Source organism: Euprymna scolopes, chromosome 17, assembly GCF_053919585.1.
Source record: "Euprymna scolopes isolate OS-2025 chromosome 17, ASM5391958v1, whole genome shotgun sequence".
NCBI classification, from domain to species: domain Eukaryota; kingdom Metazoa; phylum Mollusca; class Cephalopoda; order Sepiida; family Sepiolidae; genus Euprymna; species Euprymna scolopes.
This window is the reverse complement of record NC_136498.1, coordinates 85,688,974-85,703,347: the sequence shown is the minus strand read 5'-3', so window position 1 is coordinate 85,703,347 and position 14,374 is coordinate 85,688,974. Positions and strand designations below refer to the sequence as shown.

The following is a 14,374-nucleotide window of genomic DNA, read 5'->3' as shown; positions in this document are numbered from 1 at the left end:
GCACCAGTGATTTCCTAGAATAGAATAAAGCTGCAGACAGTGTAAGAAGTGATAATAATATGTTTGGATAAAACAGGAAAGGAAAACCAGAGGTTTGAAATGAGATGCCCCTAAAGTTGACATTGACTAAATTTTGTGGCTTCCACAAGGAGACTTCATTGCAGAAACAAGCTACATACATATGTGGATGCTACACACTCAATCGTCAGAAACGTAACATATCCTCATCCATCACGCGTGCCTACAAGGCATTTTTTGAAGTTTATCTTGGTTATCAAGACAAGCAATGGACTCTTCATGCTGTGTGCCACAATTGTGAGGAAATGCTTCAAGAATGGACCAAAGGAAAACGCAGCCTTTTGGAGGTCCAATGATTTGGTATGAGCCCACCAACCATGTAAAGAAAGAAGTTTCTGTTCCAGTTTTCACAGGCTTGCCTTCATTGGACGATAAGGACACTGGACATTATACAAACGAGCAAGAGAGTTCTAACGGTGAATTAGCAGAAAAGTGTTAATTGTTGGAGGACTGTTCTTCAGACACTGAATGTTTTCCTGTCCCCAAATCTCTTCCACAGGCTGAACTGAATGATTTAGTGCGGAATTTAGGTCTTGAAAGACAGCAGAGGTTTTGGCATCAAGATTACAAGGCAGAAATCTTGTTGATCACTCTATTAAAGTATCATATTTCAGAAATCGTGACCAGCTTTTTATGACTTTCTTTTCAGAAGGCAGACACTTTGTTTACTACCATAACATCCCAGGGTTTCTCAAAGAATTAGGTATACCTTATTATACTCATGCTGAATGGAGACTCTTTTTAGACAGTTCAAAACGCAGTCTAAAGTGTGTTCTTTTACATAATGAAAATGTTTATGGAGCAGTACCTGTTGGTCACACAATTCATTTGCGGGAAGACTCTGATGATATGAGCATGGTCATGGACTTATTGGATCATTTGTGTAGACTTAAAAATGGTCAACATTTTTGTTGGACAACAGAAAGGTCTCATCAAGTTTCCATACTTCCTCTGTATGTGAGACAGCCGAGCATGAGACAGACATTGGCCTATTCATGACACCCTTGAACCAGGCATGCCAAATATCATAAAAGACCACATTGTAAGCAGAGATAAGATCCCCTTTCCTCCTCTTCACATCAAATTAGGTTTGATGAAGCAATTTGTCAAGGTACTGAAAATCAAAAGTGAATGTTTTCAACACATCACAGCTTTACCAGGGTTATCATTTGAGAAGATCAAAGATGGTGTGTTTGATGGCCCATAGATTCGAACTCTAGTTCGTGATGATCAATTTGTTGCTAAGATGAATGCTTTAGAGAAGGCAGCATGGTTATCCTTTGTGACAGTCGTTCAAAACTTCCTTGGAAAAAATAAGACGGTGAACTACAGTGAACTTATGAACAAAATGCTCCTCGCTTTTCGTGATCTCGGGTGCAACATGAGCATCAAGCTTCATATTTTGATAAGTTTCCATGACAACCTGAGTGACGAACGAAGAGAACGATTCCACTAAGACCTAAAGATCATGGAAGAACGCTACCAAAGGCGCAGGAACAAAAGTATGATGGCTGACTACTGCTGAAGCATTAAACGAGATTGCCCAGATAAAGTGCACAAGCGTAGAAGTTACAAACGCAAATTTCTTCCTGAATGAAATACTCAATCAAGTAAAAACTGATGTTTTCGAAGAAACGCTATCAGAAAATATGGCACAACCAACAATAATGTAATATACTCTATAATCACATTTTAATGTTATGTTTCTTTTGCCTTAATAAATATACATAAACGATTTTCTTGTCGGTTCAAGATTCAATTGAAAGAAAGAATTGTGGCTGATATTGCAGTTTCTTATAATAACAAAAATAAAAAATGTAAATAAAAATGTCAAATATCAGGTTGTTGCATGTTCCTGCTGTTTCATAAAATCTTTTGTCCTAAAACATGTTTAGATATTTAGCAAAGGCCAAAAAGCGAGTGAAGTAACCAGAAATAGTTGTGCCATATATGGAGAAAACGCTATAGCTGTGAGGACTATTCAAGATTCGTTTACCATTCACGGTAATTTTGACCTCAATGACGCCCCTCGTCCCGGAAGACCAATCAACATAGACGGTCCCACACGAACTTACTTTTGCTGTTAAAATTCTTTGATTTTCTTTCAAAAACAGCAGGAACTTATGCAACAACTTAACAAAATAAAATCTGCAGCTTGCAGAAACCGACTTCAGATTTAAAATCTAGTCAAATTGATTATAGGAAGGTCTTTTTTTAGTGCAACAAAATGAGTTTTCCCCGGTGTTATCTTTCTAAAAATATAAATATTTTCATAATAAATAAACTCAATGAGTTACAGAAAAATGAAACGACTCCAGGACAACACTGGATAAGTATAACTAGTATTAAATGATGCAAAAGTAGGTGATGACGAATACAGTTTTAGAGGGGGGGTGCTTCACCGAAGTGGAATTACGTTCGCAAAAATAGTACTAAAAACTTATTGAGTTGTTTGAGAACATCATAATGTTGGCTAGTCTGTGAAGTTGTCTGATTCAAAATTGCTAATGCTTTTAGAAAAGAATAACAAATGATTGGTTTGGGAGACTCACAATTAATGAGGAACAACACAAGTACGTATTTCCGTCTATTTGCTTCAGAAATCATGAGTAATGGCAAACTGTTTGATAGCCAGATTTTACATCCTCTCATCTGCTATTGTATCATTAGATATCAGCAAAACATTCAAGAATGTTTGGCGTTGTCTTAAAACATTGTGAATAGAGGTTTATTTGATTCTTTTTCAAAAATGCCTACATCCAGGAAATAAAAATGGAAGGAAACGACTACTTCCTCAAGGCAACGTAATATAATTTCTGATTTAGTGATAATAACAGCAAATAATTCAATAGTTTTTTATGTTTTAAATTTCACAGACTCAAGGACTAACACTTCAAAATTATAATATTTTTATTTTAAGTTCTGATTATGTAAAAGCAAATGTTGATTATCAAAGTTATCACCGACTGGCTTTGAGCCAAGGTATCCGCGTTCGCCGATGATGTCACGATCTTCGTGTCGGGCTCCAGAGACATTGAGGTCGTGTCGGAGGCACTCACACAGTACGAAAGAATTACAGGGGCCAAGATAAACCGCAACAAGTCGGTAGGACTGCGGTTGGGCGCATGGAGTGGCAACGCAAACCTCCCTGCGCCCTTCAGCTGGACAGATGGCCCGGTCCGGATCCTCGGCGTGTGGTTCGGACCGGGTCTCCAGCTTGACAAGAATTGGTTGGAGGTACGGTCAAAGGTGGAGGCTGCAGTCAGTTCGTGGCTTCCTAGGAAACTTTCCTTAAAGGGTAGAGCTGAGGCGTGCGCCACTTACGTCTTTCCTCTCATCCTTTACCGACTGGCCGTACTTCCCCTGCCTGCACAACACCTAAAAGCTCTCGTCGAACTCTTGTCCTCGCTCCTTTGGGACAGAGGAAGACACTGGGTGAGCAGACAGGTCTGTATTCAACGTCCGTGTGAGGGAGGCTTGGGAATGCCGGACTTGAAGTGTCATCGAGATGCTGAGAGACTGGCCTTCCTGAGCAACTATATGCAGGAGGACCAACCGTGGCACCCCGTGGTTACTGCCGCCTTCCCCGACCTCGTTCTCGACCCTTCCATCGAGAGCCGTCGCAGGCCGCGGGGAGAATCTGCCTACATGAAAGAGTGCCGAGCCGCGCTAAAACGACTACCAAGGTCCAGTGACCTTGTGACTGCTACCCGTAGGGAACTCCACAGGGATCTAGTGAGGGAGGCCGCTGACGACCCGCTATGCGCGCGTTTGGGGTGGCAGCAGAGTGAGATCCGCTCCGCGTGGAGCTGGGCGCCAGGTTCGAGTCATCTGAACAATTCGGAGTTCTCTCTGACCTGGCGATTGGCCCGAAATGCACTTCCACTCAACAACATACAATGCAGTTCTGGGTTTCTGGAGTCGCCCGATTGTCCCCGTTGTGGGACAACGGCTGTGGAAACTACGGATCACGCTTTCTTTGATTGCCGCGAACTCCGCCAGTACTGGTCGTATGTCAGTGGGGTGACGGCTCGCATCGATCCTGAGCATCCTCGCCCAATTACTGTATCCAATGTTGTGGACAACGTGAGGCCGCCGTGGGACCGGGAAAGACAAATGGTCTACGTTACGATTCTGGCCGTGGCGAGAATGGTGATTTGGACGTCGCGTCTGCAAGGTTGCCGGGGGGTGTTGTCTTTTTCTGATCAAGATCTGATCGCGTTCTTTAAACACCAACTACGGGTGAAGATCAGATGTGATAGAAGAAGGCTGCATCGCGCGGCATTTGACAGAAGATGGATACATGTGGCAAGTCTGTGTGTACGAAGAGGAGCCAAATTCGAATACGTGTTCCCCGCCTAGGTGTGGAACGCGCATTTCTGTAAAGTTAAATTAAACAAGTAGTCTCTCAGCTAGCTGAGTGTGTGTTCCATCCCTCCCCGATTAGGAAGCCTCCAAGATCCCCATCCCCTCTTACCTGCAATTTTTGTTTTTCACCCCTTCCTCTAAATTTTACCCATCTTGGAGAAAAAGAAATACAAACTAACCTCCATCCCTTACCCACAAAATTTTCTTTTCTCCATTCACCCCCATCTAGAGGGCATCCCCACCTAGAGACTGACCCGCAGAAGCGAGGTTCCTTTTACAAACCTAGTGGAACGGGCAGTCTATCAACTAGACGGGGTTGGGAGGGTCCTACTAATCACCTTTTGTTTTTTCTTCCCCCTCCCTCGACACAAATGAATTATTGTTACCATTTTATTGTTATCTTTTTTGTTTTTACACGTCAATAAAAAATGTTTTAAAAATTGGGAGTTACTAGGACGTCCCCCAAGATGAAAGGGTGAATGCGGTATTATGGTGAAAGAAGATACTAGCTGGGAGAAACTTTTGACTTTGTTTAGTTCTGGAGCGACAAGGATGACCAACGACCCCCAAAATCCCCCCTTTTGAGTTGGCCATGTGCCTAAGTTTTTTGTTCACCGTTAATTTTACTGTATTTTTTTAACATGAATAAAAGATTTAATATCTCAAAGTGTAGTATCTGTTCCGGCAGATACTGCAAGCAAAGACCATATGTGGGGGAAACCCCACATATAAGACCTTGGTCAATGTAGGGGCAACCCTTCATACCAATTGTCACTATCCAGCTCCCTTACTCCCCGGGGAGTTGGTCCCCATTTCCCCTTAACTCCTCACATTAAAAATCGGCCTTGTGCCTAATTTGCTCGGTGGGGGAGCAAATAAATACCATCTGTTCTCTGATACATACACAGCGATAGGCAGTGTTGTTCTGGCGACACATTCTCGTGGCCGGCGAGCTTGTTGGGTAGCGTTCTGTCCGCACCCCCACTTTGTCTGTCTTTCTCTGCTGTCCCCCCTCCCCCACGGGGGGGGATCCGAGCTGATAATTTACGACCTTCCCGCGAGGGAGGGTCGGAAACACTTTCTCTCTTCCCTCCACTAACTTCCCACTCCCTCTCTCAGTTCTATCTCCCCTCTTGCCGCCTTTGGCGCCAAAGTCGGCTCCCAATTTGGACGTCGACTCCACGTCACTCATTTTGGTGAATTTATACAGGGAAGAGAGAGCTTTTATTCAAAAATGGACACCCCCAGCCCGGGGACCACCAATACAGATACCCCCAGCCAGGAGGCTACCACAAGAAAAACTGCTCCCCAAGAGGACGGCTCCCCAACACGGGAAGCAAAAAGCAACGGGGCATACCGCCCGGACACTAAACCAAAGGACGCCCCTCAGAAGGGAGAAAACTCACCAGCAGCTCCCCAAGAGGGCGACTCCCCAAAAAGGGGAGAAAAAACAATGTTGGACGGGGCATCCCGTTCCGGCAACAAAAATCAAGAGACAGTAGCCCCAAAGGACGATAAGGGAGACAGTGCTCCCCAAGAGGGCGACTCCCTACAAAGGGGAGAAAAAACAATGTTGGACAGGGCATCCCGCTCTGACTACAAAAATCAAGAGGCAGTAGCCCCAAAGGACGATAAGAGAGACAGTGCTCCCCAGGAGGGCTACTGCCCCAAAAGGGGAGCAAATCAAGAAAACGAGGGGGCATACAGCCTAGACCTCCCCAAAACAAAAGGGGCAAAAGCTCCCAAGGACAATAAAGAGGACAACGCTCCCCAGGAGGCCGACTCCCCAAAAAGGGAAGTATTTCCTGGAAGAAGTATAGAGCAGGGAGAGTCGGTCCCAAAGGAAAGCGGAAAGGGAAATGCGCCTCAAAATAGCAACCCTTCCGCCAAGGAACAGCAAAAACAGTCCAACCTCACCAAAGATCCAACACCAACAAGAGGGTCGGCATGGGGGAAGACTGTAGAGAAGCAACTGTCCCCTCAAGAGTATAGAGACTTGTACTTGACCAAGTACAGACAATACATAGAGGGGGCAGAAATTAAACCAGTGCCAGGCGCTTGGGAGGCAATCGAAGACAGAGTGCTCTCCCTCATCATCTCGGATATGCCGGAAAACCGCCTCCTAGGGATGAAAAAGGAAGACATGGCAGGGCTCCTACACAAGCTAAACATCCCGGTATTATACCTGTACCAGAGGAGCTACGCCATGTGGGACATCCTCCTACCCACCAAGGAAGATGCGGAGAGACTCTCCCTACAGGAAATTAAGTATGGGAGAACAAAACTAAAGCCCGAATACCAGGGCAGGACAAGGACCCGGGTGCAGGTATTCAATGTACCTATGCAAATATCAGCAGAAATCCTGGGATCCTTCTTCACACAGTTCGGCGAGGTGGAAAAAATAACCCCAGTGCGGTCGAAAACCGGCATGCACTTGGCCAGCTACACTGTGGCCATGAGGCTAAAGAAAGAAGGCTTCCAGGCGATACCAGCACAGCTGACATTTAAGGAGGCAACTATGACAGTAGTAGTGGAGGGGCGTCGTCCGCACTGCTGGTTTTGCCAAAAACAGGGTCACATGGCCAAGAGCTGCCCTCAAAGGTCAAATCCTACTCAAGTGACACTAAAGGCGGTCCCAACCTCTGAGACAGCACCAGTGTCCAAACAGGCTGTCACAACTCCTGCAACCAGAGCACCAACCCCAGCACTGAGGAAACCCAAAACTGTGCAGGAGCCCAAAGGGGAGGAATGGATCACGGTAATGAGGTGGAAACGGAAGCCCACAATCCCATCTGCCACCGTCCCACAACCAACCCAACAACTGAGGCAGCAACAACAACAGCAGCCTCCACAACAGCCGCAGCAACAGCCATGGCAGCAGACACAGCAGCAGCAGCCAAACCAGCCGTTGAACCAGCCGCAGCAACAACATCAGCTGCCGCGGCCAATTCCACAACCAATGCCACGAAAACAGCAGCAACAACAAAAACAGCAGCAGCAGCAACAGCCAGAACAGCAGCAACAAAAACGGCTGCAGCAACCAGAAAAGCAACAGCATCAACCGGAGAAACAACAATTAGAGGAGCAGCAACAACCAACGGTCCCCACACCAATTAATACGGGGATCAAGCGAAGAAAACACTGCTCCTCTGAGGATGAATCTGCTAGTGAGAGGGAGAGGAACTCAACCTCACCACTCCCCGGTTCATTCAAAAGAATAAAAAAGAAAAGGAAAGGGGAAGAAAAGGCAGCCCCCACTCCCTGTGAGCATACACCACCTCTAACAACAACACAACCCACTTCCACCCCCATACCACATACTGCACCAACACTAGACACCGCACTAACACCAACACCAACATCAGACACCGCACCAACACCAACACCAACATCAGACACCGCACCAACACCAGACACTGCACCAACACCAGACACTGCACCAACACCAGACACTGCACCAACACCAACACCAGACACCGCACCAACACCAACACCAGACATCACACCAACACCAGACACCGCACCAACACCAACACCAGACACCACACAGACACTCGTCCCCACACCAATGCAAATTGAGCCGCCATCCCAGAAAGAAAAGAATGAACCCGGGAGGGGGAGAGACCCTTCAGATTCTCCCACTTACGGACTCACTCCAACAGGGACTCTCGCCCTCGAAACGAGAGAGGAACTTTGTTCTGTAGACCCCCTGTCTGTGGCAATGGGCGTACCACACCGGCAGAGAAAAAATTTAAAACCTCTGCTGGACTGCCAACAGATAGGGGGAAAAGACGTTAATGTCCCCTCTAATTTCCCGGACGCCCCACGGCTAACAACTTTCGTCAGGCTTCCTGAGGCCTGCAAAACCAACGTGTGGACAATGCTGGAAGCCGCTGAAGGGGCTGGTCCGGGAATTGAACTGATTAGGAAAAATGACCCTTCCCTTGAGGAACTCGCAAAACAATGCAAGGGAAGGGTCCCAGTGTTGGTCCATCCGTCACTCTATAGGGCCCTTAAATTGACTTACCCTTTGGATGTCGGCGGCATTGTGAGAGAAGGTCAGGACATGAAAAACCTGACCACCTTGAGCATTGCACACAACGTCGGTGTCCTTTCCCCGGCTGACTTCGGAGCTGAGTGTAACACACCTTAAGGTAGGTACCATGGCTTTGAATTTGGCTAGTCTGAATGCGAGGGGCTTGAGATCATCGGGCCGGGCGGCTCGCCTCCGGCACGACCTCTTGTCCCTGGGAGTGGATGTCGCTGCGATTCAGGAGACGCATTTCGTTTCCTCTGTGGACTGTCAGGTGCTGGCCCGAGACTTTGAGGTTTTCTCAGCATATGGCAGCCCGCGGGGGAAGGGAGTTTCCGTGCTGGTTAAACGTACCCTGTCGGCGACGGTCGACGTTGTCCATAGAGATGCAGTGGGTAGGCTGGTTGTGGCCGATGTTGCCGTAAAAGATTCTGTGTTTCGGGTGATTGCGGTTCATGCGCCCAGCACCGCTCGTGAGAGGGTCTCATTCTTCAGTCAGCTTGACGCGTTTGTAGATTGTCGGAAGCGGGTAGTGCTAATGGGGGATTGGAATTCCATCTTAGACCCCGACATAGATAAGGTAGGAGGCGGAGCTAGAGGATCGGAGAGGTGCGAGTCCAGCCTGGCTGATCTGATGGCTAGATGCGGTCTGGTCGACAGGTTTCGGGTCGAGCATCCAGGGCGGGAGATGTGGACGTGGACCAATAGTGTTTCCTCCTATCCAAATACTTATTTGGACAGGATGTTAGTTAGGAGAGGCGAAGTAGACTTCTTATCTTGTCCCACGTTCACTTGGCTAGGCCAGACGGACCATAAATTAGTTATGGCCCGGCTGAAGCTAGGAAATAGGCCTAAGTTAGCGGGGTACTGGAAGTTAAACACCTCCCTTCTGGAGATACAAGACTTCCAAGATCAGTTAAGAGAATTGATTAAGAAGGCACTAGTGGGGGCGGTTACCGGGAGTAAGTGGTGGTTAGGTCTCAAAGCCAAGATCAGAAGCTTCTCCGTCAAGTATGCCCAGCGCCTCGCACTAGATAAGGCCAAGACGAAGAAGAAGCTAGAGCAGAAACTAGCCCAGGCTACGGGGGAGGGTGATAGGGTTAGTCAGGAACTAGCTAAGCAGGACCTTCTACGCGAGACTAGCGAGCGTTATGAAGGCCAAGTAGTTAGAGCTAGGCTTAGAAAGATAGGCAACGAAGCAGTCAATTCTGATGCAGACGTGCGCCGTGAGGTTTCTAGGCGTGGCTCGGACAAATACATTGTAAAAATCAAACATCCGAATGGACGCACCCTGGAATCGACTCGGGAGATCTGCGAGGGGTTTCGAGAACATTTCGAGGAGCGTTTTACGCAGCAGCCCGATCTTCCGGTCCTTGAGTTTAGCGACTATTTGGCCGACTCTCCCCGCCTCGAGGTGGCTAGAGCGGCTAGTTGCGAGGGCCGGGTGACGGAGCGGGAGGTCTTTACTGCGCTGAAGCAGGTCAGCTGTGACAGATCGCCAGGACTTGATGGTCTGCCATACGAACTGTACTTGAGGCTGTCGCCCATGTTTCTGCCTCTTCTGACGGATATATTCAACCATTGGTTTGCTCAGGGATCCATCCCAGGGCAGGTGACCAAGGGAGTGATCACATTGCTGAAGAAAGGTGACGGGCATGGAGGGGAAGAGTTAGACGACTACAGGCCCATAACTCTGCTAAACACAGAGTTGAAGATTTTGGCCAAGGTCCTGTCGAATCGGCTGCAGGTTGTTATCGACGAGTTGGTTGAACCGGAACAGAACTACGCTGTGAAGGGGAGATCGATTCAGAACAACTTGCACCTGATCCGCATGATCCTAGAGGGGGGAATAGATGACGACACGGAAGCCGCGCTGATAAACTTAGATCAGTCCAAAGCTTTCGATAGGGTCGACCATCGTTTCCTGGCATCTGTCTTAGAGGCCGCCGGTTTTAAACCGGACTTTTGCAAGTGGATCTCCATAATGTATCGACAGCCCATGGCTGTCGTGCAAGTGAACGGAAAGCGCTCGAAACCCTTTGTTATCTCTCGGTCGGTTCGTCAGGGTTGTCCGCTGTCGCCCCTGCTTTATGTCCTGGCTTTGGAGCCTCTTCTCCGCAAGCTGAGACATGGGGAGGCAAATTCGGCCCTGCGCGGAATGGCTCTGCCTGGCGGCACAGCTGCCAAGGTATCCGCGTTCGCCGATGATGTCACGATCTTCGTGTCGGGCTTCAGAGACATTGAGGTCGTGTCGGAGGCACTCACACAGTACGAAAGAATTACAGGGGCCAAGATAAACCGCAACAAGTCGGTAGGACTGCGGTTGGGCGCATGGAGTGGCAACGCAAACCTCCCTGCGCCCTTCAGCTGGACAGATGGCCCGGTCCGGATCCTCGGCGTGTGGTTCGGACCGGGTCTCCAGCTTGACAAGAATTGGTTGGAGGTACGGTCAAAGGTGGAGGCTGCAGTCAATTCGTGGCTTCCTAGGAAACTTTCCTTAAAGGGTAGAGCTGAGGCGTGCGCCACTTACGTCTTTCCTCTCATCCTTTACCGACTGGCCGTACTTCCCCTGCCTGCACAACACCTAAAAGCTCTTGTCGAACTCTTGTCCTCGCTCCTTTGGGACAGAGGAAGACACTGGGTGAGCAGACAGGTCTGTATTCAACGTCCGTGTGAGGGAGGCTTGGGAATGCCGGACTTGAAGTGTCATCGAGATGCTGAGAGGCTGGCCTTCCTGAGCCACTATATGCAGGAGGACCAACCGTGGCACCCCGTGGTTACTGCCGCCTTCCCCGACCTCGTTCTCGACCCTTCCATCGAGAGCCGTCGCAGGCCGCGGGGAGAATCTGCCTACATGAAAGAGTGCCGAGCCGCGCTAAAACGACTACCAAGGTCCAGTGACCTTGTGACTGCTACCCGTAGGGAACTCCACAGGGATCTAGTTAAGGGGGCCGCTGACGACCCGCTATGCGCGCGTTTGGGGTGGCAGCAGAGTGAGATCCGCTCCGCGTGGAGCTGGGCGCCAGGTTCGAGTCATCTGAACAATTCGGAGTTCTCTCTGACCTGGCGATTGGCCCGAAATGCACTTCCACTCAACAACATACAATGCAGTTCTGGGTTTCTGGAGTCGCCTGATTGTCCCCGTTGTGGGACAACGGCTGTGGAAACTACGGATCACGCTTTCTTCGATTGCCGCGAACTCCGCCAGTACTGGTCGTAAGTCAGTGGGGTGACGGCTCGCATCGATCCTGAGCATCCTCGCCCAATTACTGTATCCAATGTTGTGGACAACGTGAGGCCGCCGTGGGACCGGGAAAGACAAATGGTCTACGTTACGATTCTGGCCGTGGCGAGAATGGTGATTTGGACGTCGCGTCTGCAAGGTTGCCGGGGGGTGTTGTCTTTTTCTGATCAAGATCTGATCGCGTTCTTTAAACACCAACTACGGGTGAAGATCAGATGTGATAGAAGAAGGCTGCATCGCGCGGCATTTGACAGAAGATGGATACATGTGGCAAGTCTGTGTGTACGAAGAGGAGCCAAATTTGAATACGTGTTCCCCGCCTAGGTGTGGAACGCGCAGTTCTGTAAAGTTAAATTAAACAAGTAGTCTCTCAGCTAGCTGAGTGTGTGTTCCATCCCTCCCCGATTAGGAAGCCTCCAAGATCCCCATCCCCTCTTACCTGCAATTTTTGTTTTCACCCCTTCCTCTAAATTTTACCCATCTTGGAGAAAAAGAAATACAAACTAACCTCCATCCCTTACCCACAAAATTTTCTTTTCTCCATTCACCCCCATCTAGAGGGCATCCCCACCTAGAGACTGACCCGCAGAAGCGAGGTTCCTTTTACAAACCTAGTGGAACGGGCAGTCTATCAACTAGACGGGGCTGGGAGGGTCCTACTAATCACCTTTTGTTTTTTCTTCCCCCTCCCTCGACACAAATGAATTATTGTTACCATTTTATTGTTATCTTTTTTGTTTTTACATGTCAATAAAAAATGTTTTAAAAATTGGGAGTTACTAGGACGTCCCCCAATATGAAAGGGTGAATGCGGTATTATGGTGAAAGAAGATACTAGCTGGGAGAAACTTTTGACTTTGTTTAGTTCTGGAGTGACAAGGATGACCAACGACCCCCAAAATCCCCCCTTTTGAGTTGGCCATGTGCCTAAGTTTTTTGTTCATCGTTGATTTTTTTTTCTGTATTTTTTTTAACATGAATAAAAGATTTAATATCTCAAAGTGTAGTATCTGTCCGGCAGATACTGCAAGCTATGACTAGCTAGGACTAGCAAAGTCTAGATGTGGGGGCAACCCCACATGCCTGACCTTTAACCAGCTCCCATTTCCCACCTCTCGGGAGCTGGTCCCCTTTTCCCTTCCCTCTCCCTTCACTCCTCACATTAAAAATTGGCCTTGTGCCTAATTTGCTCTGTGGGGGAGCAAATAAATACCATCTGTTCTGCAAATGCTGCAAGCTATGACTAGCAAAGACCAGATGTGGGGGCAACCCCACATGCCTGACCATTAACCAGCTCCCATTTTCCACCTCTCGGGAGCTGGTCCCCTTTTTCCCTTCCCCCTCCCTTCACTCCTCCCATTAAAAATCGGCCTTGTGCCTAATTTGCTCGGTGGGGGAGCAAATAAATACCATCTGTTCTGCAAATGCTGCACTTAAGGTAATTTGTCCCGGTTAATGGAGGGGAAACCCTCTATACTGGGACAATTACTATTTTTGGACCCAACCAGAGTGCCCCTTTTTTTCGAGGAGCTGGTTTAACCCCACTTTAAAAACGACCTTGTGTCACATTTTGCTTTGGTCGGAAAGCAAATAAATTTAATAGAAAAAGTACACTTTTAATATCAGTACCAGAGCGACAAAAACTCAACTTTATAGATGAGAATCGAATGTTATATACATTCTTAGAAGTAAACAAAGATAATTCGTTCACAAAAACATGCGCAGAATTGCAACTGATAACAAAATGCTTACAGAATCTCACCTTCATATAACCAAGTAATTTGATGGCACATCAATAATCGTTTTATCCTCGAGGACATTTTCCCCAAAAGATGGTAATTAAATTTTGCCATCTTAATGGCCGTGCTTTTCTAATGACAAAAGTCTAAATTTTAATCAATCATCTTATAAATGTCTACTTGATGTCTGTTATAATTGAACTATGAGATGACATGAACATTAAAAACACATAATCCTCCTTCTTAGTTACACAGATTTATATTCATACGATTTTATGACCATCAAATTACATCTTATTCAGTACATACACAAATATATACTGCATTAACTGCCTTTGTTTCCATGCATAATTATCACTATTCACAAATGTTAATTACAACGTTTAAATATATATTTGACAAACTTATTTCCCACAAAACAATCGAAATTCATGCGCTAAAAGATGCAGTACACACATTCTCCAAAGACACATTTATAAAATAAATATTTTTTACTCAAAATTATTTTTCTCAAATTTATATACTTGAAAAAATATTTGGATATCAAATTTACATACCTGAAAAAATATCTGGATATCAAATTTACATACCTGAAAAAATATTTGGATATCAATTAGTATGTAGTGAAAAGCTGAAAAACGCCATTTTTGTAACAATAAACATATTTTCATAATTCAGGTTTCTATTGATCATGCATAAGATGAAAAGAACAAAAAAGATAAGTTCGCCAATGGACATCATTTTACATTTTTATACACATATCAATAAGTCTACAATTTGTATCTTAAATATAAAAGCACAACATAATATTTATTCATCATCATTCTTTTTATCTAATTTTTCGCCCTCAATGTGAATCGGAAAGAATTTCTCTGATCTCCTTACATTACTGAAATAATTTTCATCGTCTTC

General features: G+C 46.7%; 1 protein-coding gene across 1 annotated transcript in view; it reads right to left on the bottom strand.

The window, feature by feature from the left end:
• The window catches only part of LOC145296840 (polypeptide N-acetylgalactosaminyltransferase-like), a 1,498,391-nt gene extending 1,484,344 nt beyond the window's left edge, over positions 1-14,047 (bottom strand). Inside the window, exon 1 of the mRNA XM_080142960.1 lies at positions 14,020-14,047. The gene's annotated coding sequence lies outside the window, so the exon portion shown is untranslated. The remainder of the gene's footprint in view (positions 1-14,019) is intronic.
• Positions 14,048-14,374: the final 327 nt, after the last annotated feature.